At 45.6% G+C, this 16,998-nt stretch overlaps 1 pseudogene; it reads left to right on the top strand.

Moving 5' to 3' along the window:
* Window positions 1-7,560: 7,560 nt before the first annotated feature.
* Window positions 7,561-16,998, top strand: part of LOC123492015 — a 128,647-nt pseudogene continuing 119,209 nt past the window's right edge.

Raw genomic sequence — 16,998 nt, forward strand, 5'->3', positions numbered from 1 at the left:
AAAACCAAGCCATGAAGTCAAAGGAATTGTTCGTAGAGCTCCGAGACAGGATTGTGTCGGGGAACAGATCTGGGGAGGTGACCAAGAACCCGATGGTCACTCTGACAGAGCTCCAGAGTTCCTCTGTGGAGATGGGAGAACCTTCCAGAAGGACAGTCATCTCTGCAGCACTCCACCAATCAGGCCTTTATGGTAGAGTTTGACACCTTGATAAGTTCCTTTCCTGAGGATGGCTCACCCCTCACAGTTTTGGGGGATTTCAACCTCCCTACGTCTACATTTGACTCATTTCTCTCTGCCTCCTTCTTTCCACTCCTCTCCTCTTTTGACCTCACCCTCTCACTGTCCCCCCCTACTCACAAGGCAGGCAATACGCTTGACCTCATCTTTACTAGATGCTGCTCTTCTACTAATCTCACTGCAACTCCCCTCCATGTCTCCGACCACTACTTTGTATCCTTTTCTCTCTCGCTCTCCTCCAACACTACTCACTATGCCCCTACACAGATGGTAATGCGCCGCCGCAACCTTCGCTCTCTCTCTCCCACTACTCTCTCCTCTTCCACCCTATCATCTCTTCCCTCTGCTCAATCCTTCTCCCTCCAATCTCCTGATTCTGCCTCCTCAACCCTCCTCTCCTCCCTTTCTGCATCCTTTGACTCTCTGTGTCCCCTATCCTCCCGGCCGGCTCGGTCCTCCCCTCCAGCTCCGTGGCTTGATGACTCATTGCGAGCTCACAGAACAGAGCTCCGGGCAGCGGAGCGGAAATGGAAGAAAACTAAACTCCCTGCCGACCTGGCATCTTTTCACTCCCTCCTCTCTACATTTTCTTCATCTGTTTCTGCTGCTAAGGCCACTTTCTACCACTCTAAATTCCAAGCATCTGCCTCTAACCCTAGGAAGCTCTTTGCCACATTCTCCTCCCTGCTGAATCCCCCCTCCTCTCTCTCTGTGGATGACTTCGTCAACCACTTTGAAAAGAAGGTTGATGACATCCGATCCTCGTTTGTTAAGTCTAATGACACTGCTGGTCCTGCTCACACTGCCCTACCCTATGCTTTGACTTCTTTCTCCCCTCTCTCTCCAGATAAAATCTTGCGACTTGTGACTGCAGGCCGCCCAACAACCTGCCCGCTTGACCCCATCCCCTCCTCTCTTCTCCAGACCATCTCCGGTGACCTTCTCCCCTACCTCACCTCGCTGATCAACTCATCCTTGACCGCTGGCTATGTCCCTTCCGTCTTCAAGAGAGCGAGAGTTGCACCGCTTCTCAAAAAACCAACACTCGATCCCACTGATGTCAACAACTACAGACCAGTATCCCTTCTTTCTTTTCTTTCCAAAACTATTGAGCGTGCCGTCTTTAGCCAACTCTCTTGCTATCTCTCTCAGAATTACCTTCTTGATCCAAACCAGTCAGGTTTCAGGACTGGTCATTCAACTGAGACTGCTCTTCTCTGTGTCACGGAGGCTCTCCGCACTGCTAAAGCTAACTCTCTCTCCTCTGCTCTTTTCTTCTAGACCTGTCTGCTGCCTTTGATACTGTGAACCATCAGATCCTCCTCTCCACCCTCTCCGAGCTGGGCATCTCCGGCGCGGCTCACTCCTGGATCGCGTCCTACCTGACCGGTTGCTCCTACCAAGTGGCGTGGCGAGAAGCTGTCTCCGCACCACGTGCTCTCACCACTGGTGTCCCCCAGGGCTCAGTTCTAGGCCCTCTCCTATTCTCCCTATACACCAAGTCACTTGGCTCTGTCATATCCTCACATGGCCTCTCCTATCATTGCTACGCTGACGACACACAACTAATCTTCTCCTTTCCCCCTTCTGATAACCAGGTGGCGAATCGCATCTCTGCATGTCTGGCAGACATATCAGTATGGATGACGGATCACCACCTCAAGCTGAACCTTGGCAAGACGGAGCTGCTCTTCCTCCCGGGGAAGGACTGCCCGTTCCATGATCTCGCCATCACGGTTGACAACTCCGTTGTGTCCTCCTCCCAGAGTGCGAAGAGCCTTGGCGTGACCCTGGACAACACCCTGTCGTTCTCCGCTAACATCAAGGCGGTGACCCGATCCTGCAGGTTCATGCTCTACAACATTCGGAGAGTACGACCCTGCCTTACACAGGAAGCGGCACAGGTCCTAATCCAGGCACTTGTCATCTCCCGTCTGGATTACTGCAACTTCGCTGTTGGCTGGGCTCCCTGCCTGTGCCATTAAACCCCTACAACTCATCCAGAATGCCGCAGCCCGTCTGGTGTTCAACCTTCCCAAGTTCTCTCACGTCACCCCGCTCCTCCGCACACTCCACTGGCTTCCAGTTGAAGCTCGCATCTGTTACAAGACCATGGTGCTTGCCTATGGAGCTGTTAGGGGATCGGCACCTCTGTACCTTCAGGCTCTGATCAGTCCCTACATCCAAACGAGGGCATTGCATTCATCCACCTCTGGCCTGCTGGCTCCCCTTCCTCTGCGGAAGCATAGTTCCCGCTCAGCCCAGTCAAAACTGTTCGCTGCTCTGGCACCCCAATGGTGGAACAAGCTCCCTCACGACGCCAGGACAGCGGAGTCACTCACCACCTTCCGGAGACATTTGAAACCCCACCTCTTTAAGGAATACCTGGGATAGGATAAAGTAATCCTTCTACCCCCCCCCCCCCCTAAATTTTTTATTTTTTTTATTTTTATTTTATTTTAAATAAGATATTGTAAAGTGGTTATCCCACTGGCTATAGGGTGAATGCACCTATTTGTAAGTCGCTCTGGATAAGAGCGTCTGCTAAATGACGTAAATGTAAATGTAAATGTAGAGTGGCCAGACGGAAGCCACTCGTCAGTAAAAGGCACATGACAGCCTGCTTGGAATTTGCACCTAAAGTACTCTCAGACCATGAGAAACAAGATTCTCTGGTCTGATGAAACCAAGATTGAACTATTTGGCCTGAATTCCAAGCGTCACATCTGGAGGAAACCTGGCACCATCCCTACGGTGAAGCATGGTGGTGGCAACATCATGCTGTGGGGATGTTTTTCAGTGGCAGGGACTGGGAAACTAATCAGGATCGAGTGAAAGATGAACGGAGCAAAGTACAGAGAGATACTTGCTGAAAACCTGCTCCAGAGCGCTCAGGACTTCAAACTGGGCGATGGTTCACCTTCCAACAGGACAACGACCCTAAGCACACAGCCAAGACAATGCAGGAGTGGATTCGGGACAAGTCTCTGAATGTCTTTGAGTGGCCCAGCCAGAGCCCGGACTTGAACCTGATCGAACATCTCTGGAGACACCTGAAAATAGCTGTGCAGCAACGCTCCCCATCCAACCTGACAGAGCTTGAGAGGATCTGCAGAGAAGAATGGGAGAAACTCCCCAAATACAGGTGTTTCAAGCTTGTAGCGTCATACCCAAGAAGACTCGATGCTGTAATTGCTGCCAAAGGTGCTTCAACAAAGTACTGAGTAAATGTGATATTTATTTATTTATTTTTATTTTTATTTTTACATTTCTAAAAACCTGTTTTTGTTGTATCATTATGGGGTATTGTGTGTAGATTGATGAGGGATAAAAAAACAAAAAACAATTTTAGAATAAGGCTGTAATGTAACAAAATGGTTAAACAAGTCAAGGGGTCTGAATACTTTCCGAATGCACTGTATATGCTTAACTTGCAAGCTCTACCCAACTGCAGTAATCAATATCAAAATAGTATAAATAATAAAAAAGAATATATACAGTGCCAGTCAAAAGTTTGGACACACCTACTCATTCAAGGGTTTTCTTTATTTTTACTATTTTCAACAGTGTAGAATAATAGTGAAGACATCAAAACTATGAAATAATACATATTGAATCAAATAGTAACCAAAAAAGTGTTTAACAAATCAAAATATATTTTATATTTGAGATTCTTCAAATAACCACGCTTTGCCTTGATGACAGCTTTGCACACTCTTGCCATTCTCTCAACCAGCTTCACCTGCATTTCCAACAGTCTTGAATGAGTTCCCACATATGCTGAGCACTCATCCCAAACCATCTCAATTGCGTTGAGATCAGGGGATTGTGGAGGCCAGGTCATCTGATGCAGCACTCCATTACTCTGCTTCTTGGTAAAATAGCCCTTACACAGCCTGGAGGTGTGTTGGGTCATTGTCCTGTTGAAAGACAAAATGATAGTTCCACTAAGCCCAAACCAGAAGGGATGGTGTATCGCTGCAGAATGCTGTGGTAGCCATGCTGGTTAAGGGCGGCAGGTAGCTTAGTGGTTAAGAGCGTTGTGCCAGTAACCAAAAGGTCGCTGGTTCTAATCCCCGAGCCGACTAGGTGAAAAATCTGTCGATGTGCCCTTGAGCAAGGCACTTAACCCTAATTGCTCCTGTAAGTCGCTCTGGATAAGAGCGTCTGCTAAATGACCAATTATTTTATTTATTATTATTAAGTTCGCCTTGAATTCTAAATAAATCACAGACAGTGTCACCAGCAAAGCACCCCCACACCATCACACCTCCTCCTCCATGCTTTACGGTGGGAACTACACATGCAGAGATCATCCGTTCACCCACACCACGTCCCACAAAGACACGGCGGTTGGAACCAAAAATCTGAAATTTGGACTCCAGACCAAAGGACACATTTCCACCGGTCTAATGTCCATTTCTCGTGTTTCTTGGCCCAAGCAGGTCTCTTCTTATTATTGGTGTCCTTTAGTAGTGGCTTCTTTGCAGCAATTCGACCATGAAGGCCTTATTCACACAGTCCCCTCTGAACAGTTGATGTTGATATGTGTCTGTGACTTGAACTCTGTGATGCATTTATTTGGGCTGCAATTTCTGAGGCTGGTAACTGTAATGAACTTATCCTCTGCAGCAGAGGTAAATCTGGTCTTCCATTCCTGTGGCGGTCCTCGTGACAGCCCGTTTAATCATAGCGCTTGATGGTTTTTGCGACTACACTTGAAGAAACTTTCAAAGTTCTTGAAATGTTCCATATTAACTGACCTTCATGTCTTAAAGTCGTGATAGACTGTCGCTTCTCTTTGCTTATTTGAGCTGTTTTTTCCATAATATGGACATGGTCTTTTACCAAAGAGGTCTACCTTCTGTACCCCCACTACCTTGTCACAACACAATTAATTGGCTCAAACACATTAAGAAGGAAAGAAATTCCACAAATTAACTTTTAAGAAGGCACACCTGTTAATTGAAATGCATTCCAGTTGACTACCTCATGAAGCTGGTTGAGAGAATGCCAAGAGTGTGCAAAGCTGTCATCAAGGCAAAGGGTGGCTATTTGAAGAATCTCAAATATAAAATATATTTTGATTTGTTTAACACTTTATTGGTTACTACATGATTCCATATGGGTTATTTCATAGTTTTGATGTCTTCACTATTATTCTACGATGTAAAAAATTGTAAAAATAAAGAAAACCCCTTGAATGAGTAGGTGTGTGCAAACCTTTGACTGATAGTGTATACTTTTTTATTAGTTATACTATTTTGATAGTGATTACTGCAGTTGGGTAGAGCTTGCAAGTTAAGCATTTCACTGTACTTGTACATGTGATAATACAACTTGAACTTGAAAACACACACACACACACTATTGAAATGCTATGTTTAATGTATTTTCTTGTCATGCGACGCGCCATAAGAAATATAATGTGCTTGAGTAGGTTTGATTTTCTTATAAGACGGCCATGCTATTTACTCGAAGTCCATAAAAAGCGAGAGAAAAAAATATCAATTTTTTCATGTCATTTGAACGGTGGGGTGATTTTCACACTCACAGTAACCACATTTCCATCCACAGATTTTATGTGATTAAAGTCATACCATACAATTTGTTTTTTATGACAGCTGTGATGGAAACAGGAAGTTTCGGTACAATTTTATAAATGCTGACAGATAATTTGTACATTCGACATGGTGGGATCTTTTTTTGTTGGTATAATTAATAATGCGAGAAATGGCTGTGGAAATGCCTTTATGCACAAATATTGATTTAATAACCATCATATTGAAGTAAACTTGGAGTCACGCAATGATATGGTGTGTGGTCCTCCCACTACGACTCGGGAAACCATGCAGTTAGGCTACAGATTAAATAAGTTATAATGAACTTCACAGGGTGGCAAAGTGCACAGTGATGAGTTTGATGCTCCTTTCCAATAAATATCAAGGGTCTTATTCTAGTGAAATGATCGATGCTTGACTGCCATTGGACAAATAAAAATATCCATAATATTCTCATCATGTAGCCTAGACCAGCTTACCCACACAGCCTACCCACACTGTATCTAAGAGCTACTGCGGTGTAGTTAGCTTTATATTAAAGTGTGACTTTGCTCGTCAATACCTCTTCAAGAGAACGTGCAAGAATTATGTAAATGATATATTCTGAATCATTTGATGATAGTGAAGAAGTTACACGCCTTGTTTTTGCAATTCGGTGTTGTATTTTAGTTTTGGTGTCACGTCTACTCCTGCTCCTCCCCTCCAGTGTGCGACGTCGCCGGAATACTAGCCACTGGTCCTGGGATTGATCATTATGCACACCTGGCTCCATCATTATGCACACCTGGCATCCATCATTATGCACACCTGGCATCCATCATTATGCACACCTGGCATCCATCATTATGCGCTCCTGCAGATCATTATGATTCACACCTGGACTCCATTACCTTCCTCATTACCTCCCCTTTATCTGTCCCTCCCTTACGTTCATTCTTCAGTCGGTATTGTTCCTGTGTCCATGCTATATCGCGACTGTTACGCTGTCTCGTTTCATGTTTGTTGTTTTATTAAACGTTTCACCTGCACCTGCTTCTCGACTCACAGCGTCATTGTTACAGAATACCGACTCAAACCATGTAAGCAGCAGGAAATTCGAATATCTCTCAGACGGTCGATGAACAGGGTTATCTTCTACGTCAACACCATGACCAGCTGGCACAACTGGGATCGGCTATGGAGGAGGTTATTCGCAGTGTGCAACGTCTCGAACACATCCGGGAGGCGTTGCCTTCATCCAGCGGAGGATACTCTACAACCAGTTGACCCAGCGAGCCAGCACATCAGCCCATTCAGCAACCTGCTCAGGTCAGCGATGCCCATTCATCCCTCCCGGATAAATATGATGGTACACCATCCAAATGTCGTGGCTTCCTACTTCAGTGCTCCCTCTATTTTACGCATCAGAGGGGCGCTCCCACCACCGAGAGGTCCAAGGTTGCCACTGTGATTTCTCTGCTGACTGGGTGGGCGTTGGAATGGGCTATGGCTGTCTGGGAGAGAGGAGAGGAGGAGCTTGATTCTTATGAGGGGTTCATGGCATCCCCCGGAGGGCAGAGAGGGAGGTGAGCAGCTATTGCGATTACGGCAGGGGAACCAGACGGCTGCTGAGTACGCGCTCACCTTTCGGACAGTAGCAGCATCCAGTGGATGGAATGAGCCGGTGCTTCATACGCTATTTAGAAGAGTTTTGGGTGAAGAGGTCCAGACGGAACTGGCCTGTCGTGACGACAATCTCACCTTGGACGCACTCATTGCGATGGCCACCCGCCTGGATAACCTATTTCGGGAGTGCCGGTACTCTTATCGCTTCTCTCCCTCCCTCAGTGAACACTCGGGATCAGAGTCTGAACCTATGGAGGTAGGGGTCACTTGTCTCCCCGCGGCAGAGTGCCGCAGACGGATACATCTGGGGCTCTGTCTGTACTGTGGACAAGGAGGGTACAAGCTCCAGAGGTGTCCGGCATGCCCGAATCCGGGATCCACGAGCAAAGGGACGGTCACGTGATCTTCCACCCCGTAGGGCAGATGTGAGTATTCCATCTTCATCACTGTCTACTAGGCTCTTTTTGGTGTCCATTACGCTATCATGTACTGTGTCAACAGCGTTAGTGGATTCCGGTGCCGTGGGGAACTTCATTGACCAGACCCTTGCCTCCTCTCTTAACATCAACTCATACCCGCTCTCCTCTCCTTTTCCAGTTCAAGCCCTGGATAGTTGGCCTTTAGGATCCGGAACTGTCACCCACATCACTCAACCACTCACCCTCACCATGGAGTCCATTCATCAGGAGAACATTCCCTTCTTCATTACCAGTGCACCAGTCCACAACATCATCCTCGGCCTCTCTTGGCTTTAACGCCACAACCCTACCATCTCATGGTCGAGAATGAGAATTACAGACTAGTCACCCGAATGCCAGAGGACCTGCTTCCCTGTCCCCTGTGGTTCCACGTCGGTTGAGAGTCCTGTGGTTGCCCTTCAGCTGTCACGCCGTGGCTCTGGGGACTCTTATATGTTGAGCCAGGGTGTTAGTTTCTATGTTTAGTGTTCTATGTTCAGGTTCTAGATCATGTATTTCTATGTTGGCCGGGGTGGTTCCCAATCAGAGGCAGCTGTGGCTTGTTGTCTCTGATTGGGAACCATACTTAGGCAGCCTGTTTTGCACTTGTCATTTGTGGGATCTTGTTCCGGAGAGTTTTGTGTTTGTTAACCTTAGGACTTCACGTATCGTTTTGTTGTTTTGTTATTGTTAATAAGTACTCATTAAAAGATGTACGCATATCACGCTGCGCCTTGGTCCGTTGCTTATGACGATTGTGACATCAGCACAACATCCCAGAGGTATACCAGGACCTGCGGGAGGTATTCTCCAAGACCCGCGCCACCTGTCTTCCTCCTCATCGCCCCTGGGACTGTGCCATCGACCTGCTTTCAGGTTCTGCGCCTCTGCGCAGAAGCATCTACCTTCTGTCAGTGGCTGAGACCCAGGCCATGGAGGATTACATCCAAGAGGCGCTCCAACAAGGTTTCATCCGCACGTCCACTTCCTCTGCGTCGGCTGGTTTCTTCTTCGTGGCCAACAAGGATGGAGGGTTACGTCCCTGCATTGACTACAGAGGACTCAATGAAATCACCACAAAGTATTGGTACCCTCTCCCATTGGTGCCGTCAGCCATCGAGCAGCTCCGCGGGGCCCGGCTCTTTACCAAACTGGACCTGCGGTGTGCATACAATCTCATCCACATCCGGGAGGGGGATGAGTGGAAGACGGCATTTAGCACGATGTCTGGTCACTACGAGTACTTGGTGATGCCATATGGCTTAGCCAATGCTCCGTCAGTGTTCCAGGCATTTGTTAATGAGGTGTTCAGGGACATGCTCGGCCACCAGGTGGTTGTGTATATTGATGACATCCTGATCTACTCGGCTACCCTGGAGGATCACATCATTCACGTTCGAGCAGTCCTGGAACGCCACCTTGCCAACCACCTGTTTGTCAAAGCTGAGAAGTGCCAATTTCACCAGAGGATGGTCTCCTTCTTAGGCTACCAAATCAGTCCGCAGGGTGTGAGGATGGACGACAAGAAGGTAGATGCAGTCAGGTCATGGCCATTTCCAACCACCATGAAGGGGTTACAATGGTTTTTGTGGTTTTCCAACTTCTACTGCCGCTTCATCAGGAACTTCAGCTCTGTCGCCACTCCTCTCACCTCTCTCCTTAAAGGAGGGCCCCATAGGTTGTTGTGGAGCCCAGCAGCCGACGAGGCCTTCTGTCTATTCAAAGGACGTTTCACCTCCACCCCCATTGCTCAAACACCCAGATCCCACGATATCCTTTGTGGTGGAGGTGGACGCTTCTGAGGTAGGCGTGGGGGCAGTTCTGTCTCAACAACAGCGTAATCCACAGAAATTGTACCCTGTGTATGTTTTACTCTAAGAAACTGTCCCCTGCAGAGAGGAATTACGACGTCGGTGATCGTGAGCTCCTGGTGGTGAAGTTGGCATTAGAGGAGTGGAGACACTGGCTGGAGGGCGCCAAGGAGCCATTCCTCATCCTCACTGACCATCGGAACCTGGATTACATACGGACAGTGAGGAGGCTTAATCTGCAACAAGCAAGGTGGGCCCTTTTCTTCACAAGGTTTGACTTCACGCTGACCTATCGCCCAGGTTCTAAGAACATCAAGGCTGATGCTCTGTCCCGTCTCTACGATTCGGGGGAGGGTCCTGTCCAGACTGCGCCCATAATTCCATCCTCTCGAGTCGTAACTCCTGTTGTCTGGGTCGTAGATGCGGACATCAGCCAGACTCTGGAGAGGGAGCCCGCACCCACTAATTGTCCTCCTGAGCGCATTTACGTTCCCACAGGGATAAGGGACCGGCTGCTGACCTGGGCACACACAGCTGTCGTCGCTGGACATACAGGTATTTCTCGCACTACCCAATCCATCTCTGGGAAATACTGGTGGCCCACCTTATCGCAGGACGTCACTCGCTATGTCAACTCCTGTTCTGTATATGCCCAAACCAAGTCCCCCTGGAACGCTCCAACAGGGAAGCTCCTGCCACTTCCCGTGCCTCAGCGACCCTGGTCACATCTATCCATTGACTTTGTAACCGATCTCCCCTCCTCTGACGGTTTCACCACCATTTTGGTGGTAGTGGATAGATTTTCTAAGTCCTGTCGTTTAATCCCTCTTCCTGGTCTCCCCACTGCCCACCAGTGCATATGGAAAGTATTCAGACCCCTTGACTTTTTCCAAATTTTGTTACGTTACAGCCTTATTCTAAAATGGATTCAATTATTTTTTTCCTCATCAATCTACACACAATACCCCTAATTGACAAAGTGAAAACAGTTTAGTATGAATTTTTGCTAATTTATTACAAATAAAAAACCTAAATACATTATTTAAGTATTCAGACCCTTTGCTATGAGACTCGAAATTGAGCTCAGGTGCATCCTGTTTTCATTGAACATCCTTGATATGGTTCTACAACTTGATTGGAGTCCACCTGTGGTAAATTCAATTGATTGGACATGATTTGGAAAGGCACACATTTGTCTATATAAGGTCCCACAGTTGACAGTGCATGTCACAGCAAAAACCAAGCCATGAGGTCGAAGGAATTGTCCATAGAGTTTTGAGACAGGATTGTGTCGAGGCACAGATCTGGGGAAGGGTACCAAAAGGTCCCCAAGAACACAGTGACCTCCATCATTCTTAAATGGAAGAAGTTTGACAGAGCTCCAGAGTTCCTCTGTGGAGATGGGAGAACCTTCCAAATGGACAAGCATCTCTGCAGCACTCCACCAATCAGGCCTTTATGGTAGAGTGGCCAGACGGAAGCCTCTCCTCAGTAAAAGGCACATGACAGCCCGCTTGGAGTTTGCCAAAAGGCACCTAAAGACTCTCAGATCATGAGAAACCAGATTCTCTGGTCTGATGAAACCAAGACTGAACACTTTTGCCTGAATGCCAAGTGTCACGTCTGGAGGATGATTGGCACAATCCCTACGGTGAAGCATGGTGGTGGCAGCATCATGCTGTGGGTATGTTTTTCAGCGACCCTAAGCACACAGCCAAGACAACGCAGGAGTAGCTTTGGGAAAAGTCTCTGAATGTCCTTGAGTGGCTCAGCCAGAGCCCGAACTTGAACCCGATCGAACATCTCTGGAGAATCCTGAAAATAGCTGTGCAGCGACGCTCCCCATCCAACCTGACAGAGCTTGAGAGGATCTGCAGAGAATTTGTATTTGTATTTGTACTTATTATGGATCCCCATTAGCTGCTGCCAAGTACAAATACAAGTACAAATTCACTTCCTGGGGTCCAGCAAAATTAAGGCAGTTATATATTTTAAAAACATTACAATACATAATAACAGATTTCACAACATATTAAGTGTGTGCCCTCAGGCCTCTACTCTACTACAACATATCTATAACACAAAATCCATGTGTACATGTGTGTATAGTGTGTATGTTATCGTGTGTGTGTATGCATGTGTCTGTACCTATGTTTGTGTTGCTTCACAGTCCCCGCTGTTCCATAAGGTGTTTTTCTATCTGTTTTTTAAATCCAATTTTACTGCTGGCATGAGTTACTTGATGTGGAATAGAGTTCCATGTAGTCATGGCTCTATGTAGTACTGTGCGCCTCCCATAGTCTATTCTTGACTTGGGGACTGTGAAGAGACCTCTGGTGGCATGTCTTGTGGGGTATGCATGGGTGTCCGAGCTGTGTGCCAGTAGTTCAAACAGACAGCTCGGTTCATTCAACATGTCAATATCTCTCACAAATACAAGTAGTGATGAAGTCAATCTCTCCTCCACTTTGAGCCAGGAGAGATTGACATGCATATTATTAATGTAGGCTCTCTGTGTACAGTCGTGGTCAAATGTTTTGAGAATGACACAAGTGTTGGTCTCCACAAAGTTTGTTCTTAGATCTTTATGTCAGTAGTTACTATGGTACACTGAAGTATAATTACAAGTATTCCATAAGTGTCAAAAGTCTTTCATTGACAATGACATTCAGTTTATGCAAAGAGTCAATATTTGTGTTGACCCTTCTTTTTCAAGACCTCTGCAATCTGCCCTGGCATGCTGTCAATTAACTTCTGGGTCACATCCTGACTGATGGCAGCCCATTCTTGCATAATCAATGCTTGGAGTTTGTCAGAAGTTGTGGGTTTTTGTTTGTCCACCCGCCTCTTGAGGATCGACCACAAGTTCTCAATGGGATTAAGGTCTGGGGAGTTTCCTGGCCATGGACCCAAAATGTCAATGTTTTGTTCCCCGAGCCACTTAGTTATCACTTTTGCCTTATGGCAAGGTGCTCCATCATGCTGGAAAATGCATTGGTCGTCACCAAACTGTTCTTGGATGGTTGGGAGAAGTTGCTCTCGGAGGATGTGTTGGTACCATTCTTTATTCATGGCTGTGTTCTTAGGCAAAAATGTGAGTGAGCCCACTCCCTTGGCTGAGAAGCAACCCCACACATGAATGGTCTCAGGAGACTTTACTGTTGGTATGACACAGGACTGATGGTAGCACTCACCTTGTCTTCTCCGGACCAGGTGTTTTCCAGATGCCCCAAACAATCGGAAAGGGGATTAATCAGCGAAAATGACCCTACCCCAGTCCTCAGCAGTCCAATCCCTGTACCGTTTGCAGAAAATCAGTCTGTCCCTGATGTTTTTCCTGGAGAGAAGTGGCTTCTTTGCTGCCCTTCTTGACACCAGGCCATCCTCCAAAAGTCTTCGCCTCACTGTGCGTGTAGATGAACTCACACCTGCCTGCTGCCATTCCTGAGCAAGCTCTGCACTGGTGGTGCCCCGATCCCGCAGCTGAATCAACTTTAGGAGACGGTCCTGGCGCTTGCTGGACTTTCTTGGGCGCCCTGAAGCCTTCTTCACAACAATTGAACCTCTCTCCTTGAAGTTCTTGATGATCCGATAAATGGTTGATTTAGGTGCAATCTTACTAGCAGCAATATCCTTGCCTGTGAAGCCCTTTTTGTGCAAAGCAATGATGACGGCACGTGTTTCCTTGCAGGTAACCATGGTTGACAGAGGAAGAACAATGATTTCAAGCACCACCCTCCTTTTAAAGCTTCCAGTCTGTTATTCTGACTCAATCAGCATGACAGAGTGATCTCCAGCCTTGTCCTCGTCAACACTCTCACCTGTGTTAACGAGACAATCACTGACATGATGGCAGCTGGTCCTTTTGTGGCAGGGCTGAAATGCAGTGGAATTGTTTTTTTGGGACTTTGCAATTAATTGCAATTCATCTGATCACTCTTCATGACATTCTGGAGTATATGCAAATTGCCATCATCAACACTGAGGCAGCAAACTTTGTGGAGACCAATACTTGTGTCATTCTCAAAACGTTTGACCACGACAGCCATGCTGCCCTGTTCTGAGCCAATTGCAATTTATCTAAGTCCCTCTTTGTGGCACCTGACCACACAACTGAACAGTAGTCCAGGTGCGACAAAACTAGGGCCTGTTGATAGTGCTGTTAAGAATGCAGAGCAGCGCTTTATTATAGACAGACTTCTCCCCATCCTAGCTACTGTTGTTTCAACATGTTTTGACTATGACAGTTTACAATCCAGGGTTACTCCATGAAATGTAGTCTCCTCAACTTGCTCAATTTCCACATTATTCATTACAAGATTTAGTTGAGGTTTAGGGTTTAGTGAATGATTTGTCCCAAGTACAATACTTTTAGTTTTTGAAATATCTAGGACAAATGTATTCCTTTCCACCCATTTTGAAACTAACTGCAGCTCTTTGTTAAGTGTTGCTGTAATTTCAGTTGCTGTGGTAGCTGACGTGTGTAGCGTTGAGTCATCTGCATACATAGACACACTGGCTTTACTCTCGTTAGTAAAGATTGAAAAAAGTAAGGGGCCTAGACAGCTGCCCTGGGGAATTCCTGATTCTACCTGGATTTTGTTGGAGAGGATTCCATTAAAGAACACCCTCTGCGTTCTGTTAGACAGGTAACTCTTTATCCAAAATATAGCAGGGGGTGTAAAGCAATAACACATACATTTTTCCAGCAACAGACTATGATCGATAATGTCAAAAGCCGCACTGAAGTCTAACAAAACAGCCCCCACAATCTTGTTATCATCAATTTCTCTCAGCCAATCATCAGTCATTTGTGTAAGTGCTGTGCTTGTTGAACGTCCTTCCCTATAAGCATGCTGAAAGTCTGTTGTCAAAATAGTTTACTGTAAAGTAAAATTGTATCTGGTCAAACACAATGTTTTCCAAAGGTTTACTAAGGGTTGGTAACAGGCTGAATGGTCGGCTATTTGAGCCAGTTAAGGGGGCTTTACTATTCTTAGGTGGGGGAATAACTTTTGCTTCCCTCCAGGCCTGAGGGCAAACACTTTCTAGTAGGCTTAAATTGAAGATATGGCAAATAGGAGTGGCAATATCATCCACTATTATCCTCAGTAATTTTCCATCCAAGTTGTCAGACCCTGGTGGCTTGTCATTGTTGATCGACAAGAAAACTTTTTTCACCTCTTCCACACTTACAGTACGGAATTCAAAATTACAATGCTTGTCTTTCATAACTTGGTCAGATATACTTGGATGTGTAGTGTCAGCATTTGTTGCTGGCATGTCATGCCTACATTTGCTAACCTTGCCAATGAAAAAATCATTAAAGTAGTTGGCAATATCAGTGGGTTTTGTGATGAATGAGCCATCTGATTCAATGAATGATGGAGCGGAGTTTGCCTTTTTGCCCAAAATTTCATTTAAGGTGCTCCAAAGCTTTTTACTATCTTTCTTTAGTCATTTATCTTTGTTTCATAGTGTAGTTTCTTCTTCTTTTTATTGAGTTTAGTCACATGATTTCTCAATCTGCAGTATGTTTGCCATCTCTTTTGCCTCATCCCTCTCAACCATACAATTTTTCAATTCCTCATCAATCCACAGGGATTTAACAGTTTTTACAGTCACTTTCTTAATGGTGCATGCTTATTAGTAATTGGGATAAGCAATTTCATAACTGTGTCAAGTGCAGCGTCTGGTTGCTCGTCATTACACACCATGGACCAACAAATATTATTCATATCAACAACATAGGAATCACTACAAAACTTCTTATATGACCTCTTATACATAATATTAGGTCCAGCCTTTGGAACTTTGGTTTTCCTAGATATAGCTAATATATTGTGATCACTACATCCAATGGATTTGGATACTGCTTTCAAACAATTTTCTGCATCATTAGTAAAGATATGATCAATACATGTTGATGATTTCATTCCTGTACTGTTTGTAACTACCCTGGTAGGTTGATTGATAACTTGAACAATGTTGCAGGCACTAGTTACAGTTTGAAGCTTTCTCTTGAGTGGGCAGCCTGATGAAAGCCAGTTAATATTTAAATCACCCAGAAAGTATACCTCTCTATTGATATCACATATATTATCAAGCATTTCACACATGTTATCCAGATACTGACTGTTATCACTTGGTGGTCTATAGTAGCTTCCCATCAGAATGGGCTTTGGGTGAGGCAGGTGAACCTGTAGCCATATTACTTCAACAGTATTTAACATGAGATCCTCTCTAAGCTTTACAGGAATGCGGTTCTGAATATAAACCGCAACACTGCCCCCGTTGGCATTTCTGTCTTTTCTGTAAATGTTATAACCTTGTATTGCTACCACCGTATCATCAAAGGTATTATCTAAGTGAGTTTCAGAGATAATATAATAATATGCCATTTAGCAGACGCTTTTATCCAAAGCGACTTACAGTCATGCGTGCATACATTTTTTTGTGTATGGGTGGTCCCGGGGATCGAACCCACTACCTTGGCATTACAAGCACCGTGCTCTACCAGCTGAGCTACAGAGGACCAGAATATGAATGTCATCTGTTACTAGCAAATTATTGATTTCATGAACCTTGTTTCTTAAGCTACATATGTTAACGTGGGCTATTTTTAACACTTTTCTGGGATGCTTGATTATTTTTCTTGCTTTATTGGGAAGCTTAGCAGAGGTAGACATACTCAGGTAATTTTTATTAGTGCAGGGTGAGCTGCACACAGTGTACTTCCTACTAGTTCACACCACCTCAGTGCTAACAGTATTACTCTGGTTCATAGGCATATGATTACTGCATACAATAGCTGTAGGATCAGCAGAGGCATTCCGGACAGTAAGAGGGACATAAATTAGGTTATTTACATTGTGTCTTCCAACGCCCCTAGGATAATGTACATATGCTGAATCATTATGACAGCTCAGCGACACAATGGTAAGGATTAAATGAGCTGGACTTGAGTCATTGATAAGTCATTGTCTCAACACAGCCTTATAATGCTGTGAAAGGATCCAGGAACCCAAAGTATTTGGGTGGATCCCATCCTCCTTATAATATGAGCTTTGTTTCCAGAAGGTATCAAAATTGTCAATAAATGTTACACCCACAGAGCTACAATAGTCTCGTAGCCAGTTATGGAGGGCTAAAAGTCTGCTGAACCGTTCAATGCCACGATTTAGAGAGGGCAGAGGGCCAGATATTATGGGGCATTGGTTGGTGTCAAGTAGAGACCCAATCAGTTCTTTAAAATCCATCTTCAGCTGTTTTGAGCTGCCCTTCATAATGTCATTTGACCCCACATGAACTATGACAGTATCA

Source organism: Coregonus clupeaformis, chromosome 11 (genome assembly GCF_020615455.1).
Source record: "Coregonus clupeaformis isolate EN_2021a chromosome 11, ASM2061545v1, whole genome shotgun sequence".
Lineage (NCBI taxonomy): Eukaryota > Metazoa > Chordata > Actinopteri > Salmoniformes > Salmonidae > Coregonus > Coregonus clupeaformis.